The sequence below is a fragment of the Melanerpes formicivorus genome, unplaced genomic scaffold (genome assembly GCF_026170545.1).
Source record: "Melanerpes formicivorus ecotype bairdi unplaced genomic scaffold, bMelFor1.0.p_v2 SCAF_8, whole genome shotgun sequence".
NCBI classification, from domain to species: domain Eukaryota; kingdom Metazoa; phylum Chordata; class Aves; order Piciformes; family Picidae; genus Melanerpes; species Melanerpes formicivorus.
The window spans coordinates 3,961,525-3,975,862 of NW_027142360.1; the positions used below are offsets into that span (position 1 = coordinate 3,961,525).

A 14,338-nucleotide genomic window follows, 5' to 3' on the forward strand; every position below is an offset into this window, starting at 1 on the left:
CCCAATCAGCAGCAAAGCAGGGCAACCAATGGAGTCCCGGCCGCTTCCTCTGTAAGGTACGGGGGGAAACACCTGAGCGTGGAGGGGGCGGTGTCTGGGGGGCTCTGCAGCGCCCCCTTCTGCCTGACCTCCTCAAGCCAACTGGTATCCCCTCGGCAGTCTCGGTTCCTACCGGAGCCGACGCCGCAGGACGGCGAACCCGGCTGCTCATGCCCGGCGCCAGGCAGAGGCGGCCGCGGCCAGAGGAGCTGTCTGCAGGGGTCCGCCTTAGAGTCAGGCTGTGCTGGGGCTTAGCGGTCCACACCGGCCCCTTCAGGGCGGGCTTGCTCCGGTTCCGAAGGGGTCTGCTAAGACTCCACTGCTGAGAGCTGAAATCAGCTAAAACCTGCGGAGCTGATCGCTCTGCCCGCGGGCGCCTTGCGGAGCTTTCCTCCTGGTGAGCTGCCCCACCAGAAGACAAGGGCGGAGGGCAGCTGTGCCGTGGTGCAGGTTGTGTTCGCGCAGAGCTCAGCTCCTGCGGTGCCCCAGCCCAGTGCCGCCGGTGGTTCGTGGGTATCCCGCCTGTGGCGCGGCGCTGGGGTGCCGCAGCACCCAGCTGCAGATCAGCCGTTGGGTACCGGACGGAGAGGAGAGCCTGTTTCGTTCCATGGCTCTTTGGCCGTGATTTGTCCTGGGTAAAGCCAGAGGTGTGTCCCGAGAGGAGTCAATGGACAGGAGTCGCCTGGCAGGACACAGCTCCCTCACTCTCGGTGCATGGAGCTGTTCCCTACATGCTGGCTGCACGTCCGTGGGCTGTGAGCCCTGGGCAGAGGAAGGGGTGAACCCCTTTGGGTTGAGCAGTGGCCTCGCAGCAGCCATGGCGGCATGGGCCGTGCAGAGTTGTGTGCTGATGGATGAGATGGCTGGAGAAACCTCGCTGTGGCTGGCCTGTGAGAGTAAGGCATGCCACAGTCCAGAGGTGCTGCCCATCCAGCGCCAGTACCATCCCATCCCCACACACGCACTGGCTTAGAGCCTGCTCCCTGGAGGTGTTTAAGGCCAGGTTGGATGAGCCCTTGAGCACCCTGGACTAGTAGAAGATGTCTCTGCCCATGGCAGGGGGAGTTGGAGCTAGATGATCTTTAAGGTCCCTTACAACTCAACCCATTCTATGGTTCTATGGTTGTAGAACTTTCCTATGTGTTTGGCTCTCATGTGTTCAGTAACTTGCTGTATTTATGTTTGCAAGACAGATGTCTTACCTCTGCCTGGGGATTGCTGAAAGCTTTATGGACTGCTACTTTTGGGCAGCTGAGAACACATGGTCCTGCATTTTATCCTTGTGAACTGAAAGTGGAAAGGTTAGGGAGAAGATCCTAAGGTGCTGGTGGCTCATGCTCAGCTCCTCAAAGCTGAGCCTCCCCTGACTGGGAAGCTAACACCAAGGTTGTGTGGCATCTGAAATGCCCCTCAGCATGGCTATGAGCTATGGCCAGAGGTCTGGGGCTGGTGGCTGGTGCTGAGGGGGCAACTTGGATTTCCTCTGAGGGCTGGCTGCCCTCTGGTGCTTGCAGGGGAACCTGCCAATAGGCTTTGTTGTCCCTGGAGTGCAGGTGTCTGTAACCTGCCTCCGAGTAGGTTTCTGGAGTTTTGCCACACTAGAAGGAAGAGTTTCAGCCAATTCCAGGTTTGAGTTTTAATTTTACTTAAAATATGAGACACAATTTTTTAGTGTGTGTGTGGCCTGTCAACATCTCGTTTCTGCTGAGGCAAAGCTGAAGGCAATCACTGAATGGTGGTACAAACTCTGCTTATTTTTTTGCGTGGCACCTCTGCTTAGGCTCTTCAGTAGTAATCCTCTCTTCTCATAAGCAGAAAATTATTGCATCCTGCGTTTTGTTCTGTAGAAAATATTCTTCTTAAAGACAAAAAGAAAAAAAGGAAAAAAAGAACTCAAACAGATTTAGTGGGATAAACATCCCAAGCATTCACTGCAGCAGCAGCAGGGCAAATGCAAGAAGAAAATCAGGGAAGTATCTCAAAGTAGCTCAAGCTGTGTGATGCAGCAGACACGCTGGAGGGAAGGGAGGCCATCCAGAGGGACCTGGACAGGCTGGAGAGGTGGACACAAGCCAACCTCATGAGGTTCAACAAGACCAAGGGCAGGGTCCTGCAGCTGGGTCGAGGCAATCCCAGGCACAAATCTAGGCTGGGCAGGGACTGGATGGAAAGCAGCCCTGAGGAGAGAGACTTGGGGGTGCTGGGGGAGGAGAAGCTCACCAGGAGCTCTCAGTGTGCACTTGCAGCCCACAAAGCCAATCAGATCCTGGGCTGCATCAGGAGAAGTGTGGCTAGCAGGTCCAGGGAGGTGATCCTCCCCCGCTACTCAGCCCTGGTGAGACCCCACCTGGAGTCCTGCCTCCAGTTCTGGAGCCCCTATTACAAGAGGGATGTGGAGGTGCTGGAAGGTGTCCAGAGAAGGGCCACAAGGATGATCAGAGGGCTGGAGCACCTGTCCTGTGAGGACAGACTGAAGGAGTTGGGACTGTTAAGTCTGGAGAAGAGAAGGCTCCGAGGTGACCTCATTGTGGCCTTCCAGTATCTGAGGGGGGCCTACAGGAAGGCTGGGGAGGGACTGCTCAGGATCTCAGGTAGTGATAGGACTAGGGGGAATGGAATGAAGCTGGAGGTGGGGAGATTCAGGCTGGAGGTGAGGAGGAAGTTCTTCCCCATGAGAGTGGGGAAGCCCTGGAATGGGTTGTCCAGGGAGGTGGTCGAGGCCCTGTCCCTGGAGGTGTTTAAGCCCAGGCTGGATGAGGCTCTGGGCAGGCTGATCTAGTGTGGGGTGTCCCTGCCCATGGCAGGGGGGTTGGAACTAGATGATCCTTGTGGTCCCTTCCAACCCTGAGTGATACTATGATACTAAGTCAGAGCAGAGGCACATGAGACACCAGAAGTGCATGTCACAAGCATCTTCAGTATTGTGCGTGGAAAGGGTACTCCTTGTGATGTTTGCACCTGAAAGACATCAAAGAGGGAATGGTATTTTGTCATGGGTGACCTAAATGTTCTACAGAGGTGCATTGGGTGCATAGAAGAGCATCATGGAATTACAGGAAGAGTATGTAGAGGTAATGTGTTCTCATTTCTCTTGACACAGACAAATGTGAAATGAACATCCAGAACCCATCTGTTTCTAAATTCAAGTTACAGAGAGATTCCTGGAAAGTGAATTCCAAATTAGAATGTAGTTTGTTTTCATGATTGTTTGGTTTTTAAAATGAAAATATGACACCCTCTTCTGAAAAGATCTGGGGACAAACCAGGTGGAATTGGAGTTGGCATAATTTCTAAGTAAACTGAATTTTATGCTGCTCAGTAGATGCAACACAAAAGTCACAGAATCACAGAACGGTGTGGGTTGGAAGGGACCTCTGGAGATCATCTAGTCCACCCCCACTGCCAAAGCAGGTTGACCTAGGGCAGGCCACACAGGAACACATCCAGGCAAGTTTTGAAAGTCTCCAGAGAAGACTCTACAACCTCTCTGGGCAGCCTGCTCCAGGGCTCTGTCACCCTCACAGGAAAGAAGAGGTGGCCCTTCCTCTCTTCCCATTGTATCTGTTGCCCCTTGTCCTATGACTGGGTACCAGTGAAAAGAGACTGGCCCCATCATCTCGACACCAGCTCTTAAGGTATTTGTAAGCCTTGATCGGATCCCCAGATCCCCCCATAGCCTTCTCTTCTCCAAGCTAAACAGCCTCTCCTCATAAGAGAGCTGTTCTATTCCCTTGATCGTCTCTGCAGCCCTCCACTGGACTCTCTCTAGTGGTTCCCTGTCTCTCTTGAACTGAGGAGCCCAGAATCTGGCACAGTACTCCAGATGAGGCCTCACTGGGACAGAGTACAAGGGGAGGAGAACCTCCCTCAGCCTGCTGTCCACACTCTTAATGCACCCCAGGCTACCATTTGCCTTCTTGGCCACAGGGGCACATTGCTCTTTTATGGTCAACTTACAGTCCACCAGGAGTCCAGGATCCCTCTCTGTGGAGCTGCTTTCCAGCAGGTCACCCTCTAATCTATACTAGTGAAGGAGGTTATTCTTGCCCTGATGTAGGACTTTACACTTGTCCTGAAGCCCAGGGTTGAAATTCTACTTATTGCCCTGCTTTTTCCTCATCTGACACTGTCCTCCACCATCTCATGGTCACTACAGCCACAAAGGATATCCAAAATCTGAGGGTTGGAAGGAAACAAGCAGTGTCACTTGCATGCTCATTTCATACATCCTCCAGTTTCTGCTGAAGCTGAGAATAGCTGCCACCTCCTCATTAGTCAGTTCAAAGTCAAACACCTAACAAGAGAAACAGCTGGAAATCACGTCTTTGAAAAAAGAAGTCAAACCAGGGTGAAGAAGATTAGAGAGCAGCTCCTCTGCTGAATGAACAGACAGAGGAACAACTTCTTCTATGGACACAAGAACTATTCTGTGAACATTGCTTATTCTTTGTAGGACTTTTCTGGTATGTTTCTGTGGGTGTGCTCCAGGCAAGCTGTGCCTGCTGATTCATCCTCAAGCCACAGACCAGGAAATATTGTGTAAGACCTGCTCATTGTCCTGCTCAAAAGCAGGCCTGGCTTGACCTGGAGTAGAGTGTGGGTAAGCATAAAGATAAAAAATTCCCAGCACTCTTGCATGAGGAGCACTTGGGAAGGGTGAGAAAGGATCCCTGCCTGCTCTGCAGGGAGAAGGCACAGCATGCCTGAAGGGCAGCACCCAGGTCACTCCTGAGGACTCACCTGGAAGTTCTCCACAATGCGCTGTGGTGTGACCGACTTGGGAATCACAATCACATTTCTCTGGACCTGGAAGCGAAGCAGAACCTGCAGGAACAGACAACTGAGTCAGAGAGGGGACAGCTGCTGCTCTGGAGGAAGCAGAACCTGTTCCAGCAGCTGTTTTGACACCAGGTGTGTATTTCTGCAGGACCAAATGCTTTCTGTAGAGCTACAATCAAAAAAATTCCAGTTGCTGTGGCCCAGGTGGCACTTCCTGAAGGGCAGAGAGAAGTGATGAATGCCAACATGCAAGGCCTTCTTTTCCATCCAGTTTTGGGATAGTCAGTTCCTTTTCTTCCCACTTGGACAGGGGGAAGCCTTTGCAAGGGGTCATTCATTCTCTGCAAGAGGACTTGAGAGGGGTCTGAAGGACCCAAGTCTGAAGGACCGAAGATGGGTCATGAATCTTTTCTTCTCAGTGAGTGCCAAAGGGACAGTAGTAGCATGTCTTGCAAGCCACATAATAGAATTAATGGAATCACAGAATTGTTTTGGTTGGAAAAGACCTTTAAGATCATCGAGTCCAGCCCTTATCCAACTCTACCAAGTCTGGTGCTAAACCATGTCTCTTAGCACCACATCAATGTGTCTTTTAAACACCTCCAGAGATGGTGATTCAGCTACCTCCCTGGGGAGCCTATTCCAGCCTTTGAGAACTCTTTCAGTGAAGAACTTTCTTTTAACAGCCAATCTAAACCTCCCCTGGTGCAACTTGAGGCCATTTCTTCTCACTGTCACTTCTTACTAGGGAGAAGACATCTTGCCACAACCTCCTTTCAGGTAGTTGTAGATAGCAATAAAGTCTCCCCTCAGGCTCCTTTTCTCCAGATGAAACCCAGTTTCCTCAGCTGCTCCCCATAAGCAGCTGCTCTCATAAGAGCTGTTCTCCAGACCTTTCACCAGCTTCATTTCCCTGTGTGGCTGAGGCCACTCCTCTGCGTTGTTACAGGAAAATCAAAGGAGTCCCACAGTTCATGGGGAATGGGTGGAAGCTTTAGGCACTCTTCTGCTCAGTTTTCCTCAAGGGCTGTGTTACATGAAGAAGCACCCACTGTGCTGCACCTACAAACCTGTGCTGGGGTTTTGTTGTGCCTAGCTGCAATCTCTTTGATCCTGGGGTCGTCCAAAAGGGAAGGGTCCTCTGGCTTAGCCCTGCACAGAGAAAAGAAATCAGTGCCAAGAAACCTACATGGAAAGACCCAGCCTAGCAAGAGAGATCTGTATCTAGATCTAGATGTAGATGTGTCTACAACTACCTGAAGGGTCGTTGTAGCCAGGAGGGGGTTGGTCTCTTCTCCCAGGCAACCAGCACCAGAACAAGAGGACACAGTCTCAAGCTGCGCCAGGGGAAGTTTAGGCTTAAGGTGAGGAGAAAGTTCTTCACGTAGTGGTTGTCACTGGAATGTGCTGCCCAGGGAGGTGGTGGAGTCACTGTCCCTGGAGGTGTTCAAGAGAGGACTGGATGTGGCACTTATTTAGGCCAGGGTTTAGTAGTCATAAGGTGTTGGGTGACAGGTTGGACTTGATGATCTTTAAGGTCTTTTCCAACCTTATTGATTCTATGATTCTGTTGATGCAGCACTACAGGCTGGGGACAGAGTGGCTGGAGAACAACCAGGCAGAAAGGGACCTGGGGGTACTGGTTGACAGCAGCTGAATGTGAGCAAGCAGTGTGCCCAGGCAGCTAAGAGGGCCAATGGCATCCTGATCTGCATCAGGAACAGTGTGGCAGCAGGAGCAGGGAGGTCATTCTGCCCCTGTACACTGCACTGGTTAGGCCACACCTTGAGTCCTGTGTCCAGTTCTTGGCCCCTCAATTTAAGAAAGATGTTGAGGTGCTGGAAGGTGTCCAGAGAAGGGCAACAAAGCTGGGGAGGGGTCTGGAGCACAGCCCTGTGAGGAGAGGCTGAGGGAGCTGGAGTTGCTTAGCCTGGAGAAGAGAAGGCTCAGGGGAGACCTTATTGCTGTCTACAACTCCCTGAAGGGAGGTTGTAGCCAGGTGGGGGTTGGTCTCTTCTCCCAGGAAACCATCACCAGAACAAGAGGACACAGTCTCAAGCTGTGCCAGGGACAATTTAGGCTGGAGGTAAGGAGAAAGTTCTTCCCAGAAAGAGTAATTGGCCATTGGAATGTGCTGCCCAGGGAGGTGGTGGAGTCACCATCCCTGGAGGTGATCAAGATAGGATTGGATGTGGCACTCAGAGCCATGGGTTAGTTGTCATGAGGTCCTGGGTGATAGGTTGGACTTGATGATCTCTGAGGTCTTTTCCAACCTTATTGATTCTGTGATTCTAGGAATGATTGTTGGTGCACTTGGTCTCAATGTTACAAACAATCCATGCCAGCTCCTGTGCAAAGCCCAAAGCCATCTTACCATGGCCGGTCTGGGGAGCCCAGTGGGCATTACGCTGTCACAGCAATCCCTTTGGACTGATAGTACTTGACCAGCTTCTCCTGGCTGAGGTATGGATGACATTCAATCTGCCAGCACAAAGGCACAGAGGTTAATAGTATCAAACCCGTGGTGATATTGTTGTGTTCCATGGAATATCTCCTAATCCAATGAGAGCCTGCCTTTCCCCCTCATCTGCCAGAGGCCTGCATAGTAATATGCATCCCTAGGATTGAAGAGACCTATTTATATACAAAGTGCTTAGAAATTTTTTTGCTGTAGGGGTTTCACAGAGGCCATCTCTGGGTTCTCTATTATTCTAGAAAATATTTCCAGTCAAACATTTGTAGTCAAACGTTCTCACAGTGTGGTTCAGCAAGATGAGGCAAAAGATGAAATATTTGAGTGCCTTGGGTACTCAGAAAAAAACCACAGAGATTTAGAGTGCATGTTGTGTCCACTTTGTCCTCCCTTTCTCCATCTCCTTATCCACCTGTAATGAGATCTCTGTAAGCCCTGACAGCTATTCACCTGCAGTCACCTAGCAGCTCACCTGGTTATTTGCAGGCTTGTACTTCAGTCCTGGCTTGTTCAGGATTCTGTCAATCTGCTCATGGTTAAAGTTGGAGACACCAATGGCTTTTACCAGGCCAGCATCCACCAGCTCTTCCATGGCCTAACTGAAAGTGGAGCAAAGTCAGCTTCTAGGGTAGAAGACAGGGTCTGAAGATGTTCTTCCTTCATGTCCCAAGCAGCACAAAATAACTATTTAGAATTGCAAAATTCTCTGAGGGAAAAGCAGGTACTGGTGTGTTAGTGCTCTCTCACTCACCATCACTGGAGGTGTTCAGGAGGAGACTTGATGGGGTGCTTGGTGCCATGGGTTAGTTGATTAGATGGGTTGGATTGGTTGATGGATTGGACACGATGATCTTGAAGGTCTCTTCCAACCTGGTTGATTATTATTATTATTACTATTATTATTATTATTCCTTGACTTTGTGGAAATTCACACTACACTGCATGAGGAAAAGAATAACTACAGTAATCCACTCTTGTGGAAGCATTGGAGGGCTATGGCCCTCATTCTAGGCAAGATCTCTACCTACAAATGCCATTTTGCCTGCACAGTTTATTTGACCAATTCAGGAGGGGCACAGCAACTGTGGTGAAGACAGCTGTAGTGTTGTTGTGGTTAAGAAACAAATGTTTTCTAAGCACATGCTGGTTTGCAGCTCCACTGAAACTGATGGTGCTCACTGTGGGTCAGGCAGTCAAGTGAGGCTCTCAGGGAAGAGGATAACTGGTGATTGAGGGAGGTTCTCCCCCCCCTCTGCTCTGCCCTAGTGAGGCCCCACCTGGGATATTGCATCCAGTTTTGGGCTCCCCAGTTCAACAGGGACAGGGATCTGCTGGAGAGAGTCCAATGGAGGGCTACAAGGATGATGAAGGGACTGGAGACGTGCCTTGTGAGGCGAGGCTAAAGACCTGGGGCTGGTTAGTCTGCAGAGGAGAATAGAATAAACTTTATTAGAATAGAATAAACCAAACCAGGTTGGAAGAGACCTTCAAGATCATCATGTCCAACCCATCAACCCATCCAACCCACCCAAACAGCTAACCCATGGCACCAAGCACCCCATCAAGTCTTCTCCTGAACACCTCCAATGATGGTGACTCCACCACCTCCCCAGGCAGCCCATTCCAATGGGCAATCACTCTCTCTGTATAGAACTTCTTCCTAACATCCAACCTGAACCTCCCCTGGCGCAGCCTGAGACTGTGTCCTCTTGTTCTGGTACTGGCTGCCTGGGAGAAGAGACCAACCTCTGCCTGTCTACAACCTCCCTTCAGGTAGTTGTAGAGAGTGATAAGGTCACCCCTGAGTCTCCTCTTCTCCAGGCTGAGCAACCCCAGCTCCCTCAGCCTCTCCTCACAGGGCTGTGTTCCAAACCCCTCACCAACTTTGTTGCTCTTCTCTGGACTCGTTCCAGCAAGTCAACCTCCTTCTTAAACTGAGGGGCCCAGAACTGGACACAGGACTCAAGGTGTGGCCTAACCAGTGCAGTGTACAGGGGCAGAATGACCTCCCTGCTCCTGCTGGCCACACTGTTCCTGATGCAGGCCAGGATGCCGTTGGCCCTCCTGGCTGCCTGGGCACACTGCAGGCTCATGTTCAGCCTACCATCGACCAGTACGCCCAGGTCCCTCTCTGCCTGGCTGCTCTCCAGCCACTCTGACCCCAGTCAGAAGACTGAGAGGAGTTCTGATCAATGTCTATAAATATCTGAGGGCTGGGGGTCAAGAGGGAGGGGACAGGCTCTGCTCAGTTGCACCCTGTGATAGGACAAGGGGCAATGGATATGAACATGAGGAAGAACTTCTTCACTGTGAGGGTCCCAGAGCACTGGAAGAGGCTGCCCAGAGAGGTTGTGGAGTCTCCTTCTCTGGAGACATTCCAGACTCATCTGGATGTGTTCCTGTGTGACCTGTGCTGGATTCTATGGTCCTGCTCTGGCAGGGGGCTTGAACTCGATGATCTTTGGAGATCCCTTTCAGCCCCTAACATCCTGTGATGCCTAATAACTAGGTCATGTCTAATAACTAGGTCATGTCTAATAACTAGGTAATGCCTAATAACTAGGTAATGGCTAGGCATGCACATTATGAAAAGCTGCTTTGGACTGCATTATGTTCCCCCCCACTGATTTTGCATTTATGAGACAACAATTCTGTCACTACTGAGTGTCATGAAAGCACAGGAGAGACAGATAGTTTCATAGTTTCATAGTTTCATTCAGGGTTGGAAGGGACCACAAGGATCATCTAGTTCCAACCCCCCTGCCATGGGCAGGGACACCCCACACTAGATCAGGCTGGACAGAGCCTCAGCCAGCCTGCTCTTAAACACCCCCAGGGACGGGGCCTCGACCACCTCCCTGGACAACCCATTCCAGGGTTTCACCACTCTCATGGTGAAGAACCTCCTCCTCACATCTAGCCTGAATCTCCCCACCTCCAGCTTCATTCCATTCCCCCTAGTCCTATCACTACCTGATATCCTGAGAAGTCCTTCCCCAGCCTTCCTGTAGGCCCCCTTCAGATACTGGAAGGCGACAATTAGGTCTCCTCGGAGCCTTCTCTTCTGCAGACTGAACAGCCCCAACTCCTTCAGTCTGTCCTCACAGGAGAGGTGCTCCAGCCCTCTGATCATCCTCCTGGCCCTTCTCTGGACACGTTCCAGCACCTCCACATCCCTCTTGTAATAGGGGCTCCAGAACTGGAGGCAGTACTCCAGGTGGGGTCTCACCAGGGCTGAGCAGAGGGGGAGGATCACCTCCCTCGACCTGCTAGCCACACTTCTCCTGATGCAGCCCAGGATCTGATTGGCTTTGCGGGCTGCAAGTGCACACTGAGAGCTCATGTTGAGCTTTTTGTCCACCAGCACCCCCAAGTCTCTCTCCTCAGGGCTACCCTCCAGCCAGTCACTGCCCAGCCTGTATTTGTGCCTGGGATTGCCTCGACCCACATGCAGGACCCTGCACTTGCTCTTATTGAACTTCATGAGGTTGGCCTGTGCCCACCTCTCCAGCCTGTCAAGGTCCCTCTGGATGGCCTCCCTTCCCTCCAGCGTGTCTGCTGCTGAGGACTCAGTACGTGTGCCCTCTGCTGCGACTGAACTTACCTCCCATGTCTGTAGAAGATCTGTGTTGCTGGGTGTGAACATGCCTTTGCCATCTTTAGGAAGCAGCTCCTCTCCTGCCTGTCAGTGACAAAGAATATGCTTGCAAGAATTTCTGTTGGGATGCTAAAGAACCAAGCAGGAATGTAAGGAGCTAAAGCTGAAAGTGCATGTAAAAACCTCAGGTAATTCTCATAATAACTTAATTTTTTCAGCCATTTTTAATTCTTAGCTGACACAGGGGTCATGGCTATTTTGCCACCTGCTCTCCCAATAAAGGCAGGTAGTTCTGCTGATGGTCCACAAAACACACACAGGGAGGCAATTTAGTCATAAAACAAGGTCCAGGAGTCTTAACATGAGTTCATACAATGTGTTATTCCATTAGGCACATTTAGGAGTAACAGTTTCTTTAGCTGTTTTTAAAGAGGACTAACTCTGACCTGTGAATCTCCATGTTTATACTGGAGTACATCTCCTGAAGGAGGTGCTGCTGACAGAGGGCTGGAGCACCCCTCCTGTGAGAACAGACTGAGAGAGTTGGGGCTGTTCAGTCTGGAGAAGAGAAGGCTCTGAGGAGACCTTATAGTGGCCTTCCAGTATCTGAAGGGGGCTACAAGAAAGCTGGGGAGGGACTTTTGTGGGTGTCAGGGAGTGATAGGACTGGGGGGAATGGCACAAAACTAGAAATGGGTAGATTCAGATTGGATATTAGGAAGAAGTTCTTCCCCATGAGGGTGGTGAGACACTGGCACAGGTTGCCCAGGGAGGTGATAGAAGCCTCATCCCTGGAGGCCTTCAAGGCCAGGCTGTAACTAGATGATCCTTGAGGTCCCTGCCCAACCCTAACAATTCTATGATTGGCTCACTGTTTAAGTTGCTTTATTAGGGAAATCAGAACAGCCTCTAACTAGACAGCATGGCCAAAGTGTTTAGGATGATTAGGATGTTCTAGATACCACAATATTATGCTGTTCTTCATTTCACTTCGCAGCTTTGTCCACATATATCTGACTAAAGCAATACTGAGAAGATGAAATGAGGCTGAGCTCAAAAATATAAGATAGAAGAAAGATGTTGAGCTATGTGTAGCAGAAAGGAAAGGCTAAGGAGGTCTGTGTGTGCATACATATAGATGCAGACATATACATGTATATCCATATGTACACACACAAACTGAAGAACATCCAGTCTGTGAAAGTTTGGTATTGAAATATATCTTTTGATATCCAAGATCAGTGGAACAAAACTAAAGCTCCCACAGGCAAGGTCAGCTCAATCTGGACTGTATTAAGCACTTGGTGGTTAAAGACAGAAATGGAAGCCAGGAGCATTATCTTCCCCTCTTCAATGCTGTAAGGCAGCAGAGTACAGCCCTGCTGCCCATAAGGGTGATTTTCAGGTGAGCATGCTTGGGATTTGTAGAGGAAAGTGGCATAGCTTATGCTTGCAGCTGGGAGGCCTGATCTTAGTGCTAGATCTGCATCTATCACAGGGGCAGAGGACACTGTACAGGCAGTGACCTCAAGGGCAGAGATCAAGAGTCTCTCACGTGGCCAGAGTCGAGCTGAATGAGATCTCTGGAGCAGTGTGGTACACACAATGGACTGGAGCAGCACTACTGCTGCAGTTGTTATTGGCAGTTCTGAGGAGCTCTTCCAGAAGGGAAAGCCAAGGGCACTGCTGTTACTGTACCTTGAACCCAATAAACCAGTACATGAGGTAGAGATCCAGGTAATCCAGGTTCAGGTCAGCAAGAGTCTTCCGGCAGCATTTCTCCACCAGAGGCTTTTCATGAAATGTGCTCCAGAGCTAGAGACAAAAAGCCAAAGCACACTGTGACCTCCTGGGTTAGAGCTCTTGAGTGCTCTCCTGCACAGGAATGAAGCCATCTTAGCATTCTTCAGATGGGGCTTGTTCTGTGATGGGACAGGGCTGTGATACTGAACTCAGTATGTGCAGTGGCAGTACCTGATCAGACAGGTCTATAGTAAAAACTCTGGTCACACTGTCAGATTTGTGCAGAGCAGAATGGCTTAGCTCAAGAAAACCCTTCTGTCAGATTTGGCCACTTGTACACATCCTGCAAAAAAATTTAGCAGGCAAAGCCAAGAAAATATAAGACAAGCCACAAAAGAGTGGTTGGCACCATTCTACACCAAGGTAAGAAGCAACTTCATTATCCAGACAAACAGCCTGCTTTCCTTAGTAAGGGGAAGAGGAGCCACCAACCACATCTTCCCTGGGATGTGCTGAGCAGATTATACTGTCCCAGGGTAGCCAGATTCTCGTCTTCCTTATACAGCAGAGGCAGCTCTTTGGCTAGATTGCAAGCCAGGCTGCTAGAACAAGCACCAGGCTCTGCCAGGCTTGTGTCCTCTGTTGTTCTTTATGAGTCAGCAAGTCACTGTTTCCAAGCTGTTCCTGCCTCTGTTTCAGTCCTTCACACAGAGTGGTCACAGACCTCTGCATCACAGGTTTCTACCTTGTGAACTCTACCTTTCCCTGCTTCTCTTTTTGCAGCAGCTGCTCTGCAGATGGCCTGTCATCCATCCCCCAGCTCTTCTGGGTATCCTCATCAGAGTGCTAGACCTCAGCAGGGTACTGCCACAGCTTACCCTCCCTAAATCTCCATACAGAATAGGGTGCAGCAGCAAGCTTGTGTCAGGAGTGACTTGAATGTTATTATGAATTGCTTTATCCCACAGTGTACAGTTTGTCTCCAGAGCATTCCCTCACCTCTGCTCTGGGGTGGAAAATCATCAGATCCTTACCTTACTGACAATGAAGAGGTCTTCTCATTTCACAGCACCTTCCTTGATTTTCTGCTGGATTACTTCCCCAGTTTCACTCTCATTCTGGTACACATAACACAGTCAAAGTGGCAGTACCCAGCACTGATGGCAGCCAGCAATGCAGCTCTCACTTGCCCTGGTGCAGACTGAAATATTGCATAAATCTTAAGAATCTGAAATCAGTATAGACACCTGAACAGTTAAATACCTGTATCCTAGCAAAAGAAACAGATTCAATTCACCTTGTTGAAAGCAGTCCCCCTCTGCCCTAGTCTGTTTGCCGAAGACAGCCTCCAGCCATTTATACCTAGCCCCACTCCAGTGCAGGTTTAGCCCAGCAACCAGGTAGGGCACAGTCCCAGACAGCAGGACGGTTCTGAAGCTGATCAGTGGGAACAGGGTTTTGTGGCAGGATGCTCTGCAGTACTGGTGCTTTTCTATTCCCTGAAGCTCTTACCTTCCAGGTGCCCAGCCCCACAGGGGGCATCTTGGCTTTGGTGTTCAGCTGCACGTAGGTTGCCATGATCCTGCACGCCATCTGGGAAGCCTCACTGCAGCTGCCTCTTGCCCACCTGGGTTAACAGTAACTTGCCAGGGAAGGGGAAGATGATGAAGGGATGCCAGTGTCCTGGGTCCTCCCATATCTGGCAA

General features: G+C 50.4%; 1 protein-coding gene and 1 pseudogene across 1 annotated transcript in view; one reads left to right on the forward strand and one right to left on the reverse strand.

The window, feature by feature from the left end:
* The first annotated feature begins 40 nt into the window (after positions 1-40).
* Positions 41-14,338, forward strand: part of BPGM (bisphosphoglycerate mutase) — a 46,384-nt gene continuing 32,086 nt past the window's right edge. The window contains exon 1 of the mRNA XM_068141870.1: positions 41-56. The gene's annotated coding sequence lies outside the window, so the exon portion shown is untranslated. The remainder of the gene's footprint in view (positions 57-14,338) is intronic.
* On the reverse strand, positions 1,669-14,210 carry LOC137442827 (aldo-keto reductase family 1 member B7-like; annotated as a pseudogene).